The following is a 7,354-nucleotide window of genomic DNA, read 5'->3' as shown; positions in this document are numbered from 1 at the left end:
GATAGACCACAGTGTTTATTCACTTATGATGCCTAAACACTGTGGTATGGAAATTATGCCTCAATGAAATTGTAAGAAATGGTTGAGGTTGACACTTGGTTACCATCATATTTTTATTTCAGTGATACTGTAGTTTCATAAACCTTTCCCAGGAAATGTTAAAAAAAAAAGTCTTTAGGGATGGCAGCGGCGGTGGGTGCAGGTGACAAGGGCAGCGGACCAGGACAGGAGCACAGCAGTGAACCCAACCAGCTTGGCTGGCTCTGCCCATGGACCAAGAGCACAATGACCAGGCAGTGGCATGGGTGCATCAGGCCCAGTGAGGGCAAGATTGTGGATACTTTGAAGTGGCATTGGAGCACTAAGACCTGAAGATGAGTGAACTGGACCAGTTGTGGCAGGAGGTAGAACAACTTAAAAACCAAATTAGAGATGCTTGAAAAGCATGTGCAGATGCAACTCGCTCCCAGATCACAAACATTGACCCAGGGGGAAGAATTCAGATGCATACCAGGAGAACACTGAGGGGGCGCCTGGCCAAGATCTATGTGATGCATTGGGGCACAGATTCCAGGCTTCTTGTCAGCACCTCACAGGATGGAAAGCTCATCATCTGGTATAACTACACCACAAACAATGTTCATGCCATCCCTCAGCGCTCCTCCTGGGTCATGACCTGTGCTTACGCCCCTTCTGGAAACCCGTGGCCTGTGGTGGCCTGTGGTGGCCTGTACAACATTTGCTCCATTTACAACCTGAAAACTCACGAAGGGAATGTGCGTGTGAGATATGAGCTGGTGGGACATACAGGTTACTTGTCCTGCTGCCTATTCTTGAATGACAATCAGATCGTTACCAGCTCTGGAGACACCACATGTGCTCTTTGGGACATCGAGAACTGCCAGCAGACGACCACATTTACTGGACACACTGGAGATGTCAGGAGCCTGTCTCTTGCTCCTGATACCAGACTGTTCGCCTCTGGTGCTTGTGATGCCTTGGCCAAGCTCTGGGATGTCCAGGAGGGGATGTGCAGACAGACCTTCACAGGCCACGAGTCAGACATCAATGCCATTTGCTTCTTTCCAAATAGCAATGCATTTGCCACTGGCTGGGAAGATGCCACCTGCAGGCTGTTTGACCTCCATGCAGACCAGGAGCTCATGACCTACTCCCATGACATCATTTGCAGGATCACCTCTGTGTCCTTCTCCAAGAGCAGTTGCCTCCTGCTCACTGGGTACGATGACTTAAACTGCAATGTCTGGAATGCACTCAAAGCAGACAGGGAAGGTGTCTTGGCTGGACATGACAACTGCATCAGCTGCCTGGGGGTGACTGATGATGGCATGGCCGTGGCAACAGGGTCCTGGGACAGCTTCCTCAAGATCTGGAACTAACACCACAAGTGGACACCACGGAGACTGGAAGACCATTCCGACCTTGAAGCGCTGCAGTGATAGCATATCCTATCCAACTGCACTAATGTGGACATCCACACTCCCCTCAGAACTTCAAAGGGCAAGATCTTTTTCCTTCACCTGTTGCTGAAACCAAGAGCACAATTCCCATTAAGAGAAGGTCTCTGTGCTGTAAACTAAAACAAATTGTGCATTCCTTCTGGGGTCATTGTCTTTGTTTTCTTTTTTGTCTTGGATGAGTTTTAAAAGGAAATACTACCATAAACATGTTAACCAGAAGGTAAAAAAAAAAAAGTCCTTAATCACAGAATCTAGATTTTTAAGTTGGTTTCTTTCCTTCTCCTCAAACCCTGAGGCCCTCCAACTTTATTCCAGTGGAGGCATATTCGGAATGTAAAATAAACTTTCTTCCGCTTCAAACTAATTAAGTAAGCTCTGATGACATCAGCTATATTTGCAGCACTTGATTAAGAGCATGATATAATTAAATTCTTGAATGATTAGAAATGCAAATTGTCAGGCCTCCTTTAGCAACAGGCATTGCTGCCTGGCTCCAGAATAATAAGTCAAGTAAATGACCAGACTCATCTTGAGTTTATCCTGAGTTTAGTGAGAAAATAATATCTATGAATGGCTAAAACTTACATATTTATATGGGCCAAAATTTCCCTAGTAGAAGTAGTACCTTTCTAAGAGTGAGTTCATTGAGAATTTTTATAACAGGGTAGGATGACCCCTGAGCTTTAGGGCTGCACACAGCAGAGTTCAGATTCTGCTTCTTTCACTTACCAGTCATATGATTGTTTGGCTAATTTAATTTTATTTCTCCCAGCCTGCATATCTATAATATGGGATTTGATTCTCTATCTCAAAGGATTTAGTGGCTGATGAAATGAGAACGCTTATGTGTCATTGGGTCTTACATTCAGAAGGTGTTTAATAAATGGAGTCCACTCAACACATATTAACTGTCTACTGTGAGAAATAGAAAGTCCAATGAACCTTTCGCAGAATACAGTGTTTAGCCTTTTAGGTAAGACTGAGATGTAAGAAAAGCAGTTGGAGGGGAGAACAGAATGGAGAAGTAAAAGCAGATAACACCAGAGTGTGAGAAATTCATGGCCCCTTGATAAACAGGAGGTGAGGGGGAAGGACTGACCTGACCAGCAGAGAAAAACTACAAGACACACTCAACCCAAGAAATACTTCTGGCCACAAGAGAGCAAAGAGAGATGGGCACACATAAAGGTGTATTACTCTAAATAATCCAAAAGGAGACAGTAAAACCTAGGTTTAGGTTATGTTTGGGAAGGCTGCACACCCAGACACTGAGGAATCAGGGTTGGGGGGAGAGGTCTTTTACACTAGGGAATAAAATGCTGATTGTGACTTCCCTGGGTGTGTCTACTTTTTCAGACATGGATCTTGCAAGAAAATCTTAAAAATATCACTTTCTCTGTACTTTTTGATGCTCAGTCCATTCTTTGGGGTTGACAGGTGAGCATGTTTCTCACACCTACCATCCATTTATTCCTCAAATTCAGCAAACATTTTGTGAATACCTGCTATATTCCTGCTATTCTTAGTGTTCTGGATGCATCCATGAATTTTAAAAGACAAAAATTCATATCATAGCAAAACCTATGTGGACAATAACTATAAACACAATCAATAACTAAATGTTTTTGTGTTAGATATAATAATATGTCCTATGGGAAAAGAGGAAAATGAGTAAGAGGGATCTAGAACTTTGGAGGCAGAGGAAATAAATGATGAGTTGCAATTTTGGGTAGTCAGGGTTCCTTGAGTAGGTAAAATGTAAGGGAAGCCACAAAGGAGTGAGGGAGTTAGCCATCATCCAGAGACATCTGGGAAGAATTGAACAAATATCTAGCACAAAGATGCTCAAGTGGAATGTGCTAGAAACCTTTATGAAGCACAGGGGATGGGGAGGGTGACCATCCTGGAGATGGAAGAGTAAGCTGAACTGCGTTCAAACTCTGCCTCCATCGCCTGCCTATCATGTCATCTTTGGCTTTTTATTTAATTTCTCCAAGTGTATAGCCCTTCATCTGTAACATGAGATTTCAATATCTATTTCCCAAAAGATTACCTGTTCCCAAAGATTAAAGCACTCTTTTACCCCAGTGACCTCTGAAGCTGGAGTCTGTAGGTTGTGTTTCAGCAGAATAAGCAGAGCAGAGACCACTGTTTTATTTCTGTCTGGTTCTGACCCATTCCACATCAATGGCATCCCCTTCTGCTAAGCTTATTCCAGTACTGGATCAAGGTTGGTGGGCATTTAGGAGATGGGGACAGCTGAGGTTGAAGATCAATTGTAAGATACAAAAAAGGATGGAACTGTGAGAAATAAGCATTAGTTTATTCAGTCAACAAGCAGTTATTATGGAAAGAATAAACTGATCTAGCTATCTACTATGGTCTGTATGCACTTATCATATTGAATTAAGAATATGCAGAGAGTGGTTTCCAGTTTTAAATACTGGGATGATAAATTTTATACATATATAAGTGCGTGTGTGTGTGTGTGTGTGTGTGTGTGTGTGTGTGGTTTTCTCAGAATCAACTATACATCAAAGGTGACTCATATACTTTTGTTCAACTTTTGTGAATTGTGTGCTAGAGTTTCACAGAACAGGGTTATGGTATCTTCTTTAATGTTATTCCTCTGAAACTTTCTTTTGGTTCCTTGCTGGATGTAAATGGTATAGTGGAAAGAACTCTGAATTCAGTCAGAAGATCTTAATTCAACAACTATCTCTTCAAGATTTAACTGTATGACTTGCTATTTATCTCCTCTGCGTTTTATTTTCCTCACATATATAATAACAATCAAACCTATACATCGTCTGCTTCCCAGGTGTCAAAGTTCAAATGAGGAAATACATTTAAAATCATTTTGTAAACTATATTTGTTAACCTGAAATGTGCTGAGGAGTTACGGTTGAAGAAAGAGACTGTTGGAGACTGGGTGATGGTCAATTACTTGTTGTAAAAAGAATGGTTTTGGCATTACTCCACTGAGTAGACATTTGGTGCTAATTTATGCACATTAGTTAATTTTGTTTTGCTGGGGGCTCAGATGGGACTCCCTGATAGATGTGCCATCCATGACAGAGTCAAGGAAAGCACACAGCTCAATGCTGTGATCCTTTCAGGGTTGGAACTAAAGGAGAGGGGCTCTTGAGAATCACCTATTTGGCTGGAAATTTCCAAGTCATCTGCTCATGGGAACTCTGCTGAGACCTGGGAAGTGGGATGAGTAAAGAAAACTCTTTTTCCTTTAACACCGTTGTGTTCATTTTCAGCCCAGGATTCAGCCACCTGGGTTTACATGCCAGGCATATAGGAAGGTACTGTATTCACAAAATGGTGCCTGACAGTGCTGTGCCCATCTTTCCAAGCTCTGAACCCATCTGAGCTGGCTGTGAGTGAGAGGAAGAAAGTGGCATACTCTTCCATGCAAAAAAACACTTAGGAGTGAAATTTAAGGCATATTCTTGGGAAAGAAGAGAAGTATTCAGGAGAATGACAGCAAGATGCTCTGTGAAATTATGCATGCATGGTTAGAGCATTAATTGGGTAGGGCAGAGAAGAATCCCTGAATTAAGGATTATTAAACCTGACAGCAGGTAAACCGTTGCATCTCTGCTTGTGTGTTAATCTCACTCTATGAGCTGCAAGTAGCTATGAATAGGACCAAGGATTTTGCATTTTTTTTCTCTCTCCAGGGCTCACCCCTATAATTGGCATTCTGTAGTTGCTCAGCAAGTGTGACTGAGTGGGATGGTGGCACTAGTTCTGTCCACATAGTCAGACTGGCTAGGGAAGAAAGGCTGTCCCTGAGTTTTCCATGGGCAATTCACCTCAATGTTTTACCATCCTCAATATTTGGTGAAGATTTTTATTTGGTAAAAATATTTCTCTTCCTTGGTACCCATTCATTTTAAATGTGCTTGCAGTATCAGCGTAGGCTAGCTATGGGCCAGGGTGGAAGCTTGCTGTGGTCGGTTTCTATAAGGCTGACATTCCCAGGCATGCTGAGTGATCAAGAGGTGGCTGTAATGGCTTACATGTATTAGTAATTGAGATACTGATAACTCAAAGTGTCTTACAGTGGTAAAAGTTGTAAAATAAATTTGATGACTAGAAATTTTCCATTTTATTTGAACATTTAATGTATGGCTTTATGTATTAACTTCTTAACTTCTATAATGACTGAGTGTATGTATGCAATTCTTTGAATACTCCTGCCGCAGGAAGTATTCCAGGACAACTAAACATTTCATTTCCTGGATCTTCCTGTTAAAGAATCTCAGTATTTGTTTGCTTATTTTTTTGGTCATGATTTGTCTATGAACGCTGAAGTTCTTTGCTTTGCCTACTGTGTAAAATATTATATTTTTCCGAATTTTTTCTTGTTTTGTATTTTTCTAATGATACATGCAATTTTTATCCCTGCCTCTAAAAGACAGGTATTGGGTGTTCCTAAATAGAAAATTATTAACTGGAAGATTTTAAACATATTCCATATCTAACATCTTTCAACATATTTCATTTTTTAAAAATAACTTTATTAATTTTATTACTAATCCTCTTCTACAGTTTCCCAAATTCTTTCCAACTTACTCTACTCATGAAATTATGATTTTATGTGTGTCATAAAGTGAAAAAGTTAGGAAAATACTGCTATCAGTTATCATTATTGCAATTTTTCACCTTGGGAGATTAGATGTAAGTGGCAGCAATGTTCATCTTGGCAGATGGGATTTGTTAGAGGAATCCAAGATGTTTTTACTTTCATTTCTAAGGCACCATTTGCTATGATGGTAAAATAAAGAGGGACACTTTATTTTGTGAACAATATTTCATAATGATGAACACTTCCTGGTGGGACTGAATGTGTCTGTAAATATCACAGGAAAACCCCTTAATCTGTACAATCATAAAAGATCATAATTATAATAAATAATATCAATTTATAATTATAATAAAAAATAATGAAGAGTCTTAGTTTTTCAACTATTTATTCTCATGCTTCAAATATTTTCTAAATCTGCTCGAAATAGTCCTGACCAAGGAGGACCTATTTTCACAGTTGATGTGCAGTAATGAGGCATGGTTAATACCTCCTTAAGTCACAGTGCCATTTGGTATTTCATGGATATTCAATAACATAGACAACTACAAACACATGGCTTCTTGGGTCACACATTCTATGGAGTGGCAGAGGGGAGCAATATCAGTGTGCCCTGGGATTGGACCCTGCTGAAGCACTCAGTCAGAGACTGAGTGGCACCCATGGTATGTTCTCAGCAGCTGTCCTGTCCAATCTTCCCAGAGGAAGTGCAGGAAGACACAGACCCTGATCCCAAAAATGCCACCACCAGGAAACTTGCTCCCCAGCAGTCCCCCTTGTGTCTGGCCAAGCGCTTGCAGGACCACGGACAGCTCTCTGACAGCTCTGGGGCGGGACAAGGTTGGAGGGATTCCTGCCATCGCAAGAGCACCTAGCTGTCAAACCCACCACTGCCCACCCTCACCAGAGCAAGGCGAGACACAAAGGCAAGATCACACCTTCACTGTGACAGTGGAGGACAGTGTCCTGTCCCAGTCCCAGTGAGTGAGATCCTCGTGACAACATCCCCACTTGCTCACTGGCTGCACATCTGCAGGACCAGTCCTGTGCTGACACACCACCTATATCCTCTCCTTGCTCCCCACTTCAGTGGCCCATGGCTTCTCCTGCTGGCAACCCTGCTCCAGCCCACCACCTTCCTCCATGCTTGGTGGTATGTGGAGTGTTCATATTGGGGCCTGAGCCATTGCCCACCTTTCCAGAGAAGAGCGCCCTCAAGGAGGCACAGGCCTGTCCCTGTACTGGAGTAACAGGTACCACCAGCAAAAACCCA

At 41.9% G+C, this 7,354-nt stretch overlaps 1 pseudogene; it reads left to right on the top strand.

The window, feature by feature from the left end:
* Positions 1 to 374: 374 nt before the first annotated feature.
* LOC124974639 (guanine nucleotide-binding protein G(I)/G(S)/G(T) subunit beta-1-like) lies at positions 375 to 1,468 on the top strand (annotated as a pseudogene).
* The last annotated feature ends 5,886 nt before the right edge of the window (positions 1,469 to 7,354 follow it).

This window comes from Sciurus carolinensis, unplaced genomic scaffold, assembly GCF_902686445.1.
Source record: "Sciurus carolinensis unplaced genomic scaffold, mSciCar1.2, whole genome shotgun sequence".
Lineage (NCBI taxonomy): Eukaryota > Metazoa > Chordata > Mammalia > Rodentia > Sciuridae > Sciurus > Sciurus carolinensis.
Note: the sequence above shows the minus strand (reverse complement) of the source record. Positions and strands in the feature narration are given on the sequence as shown.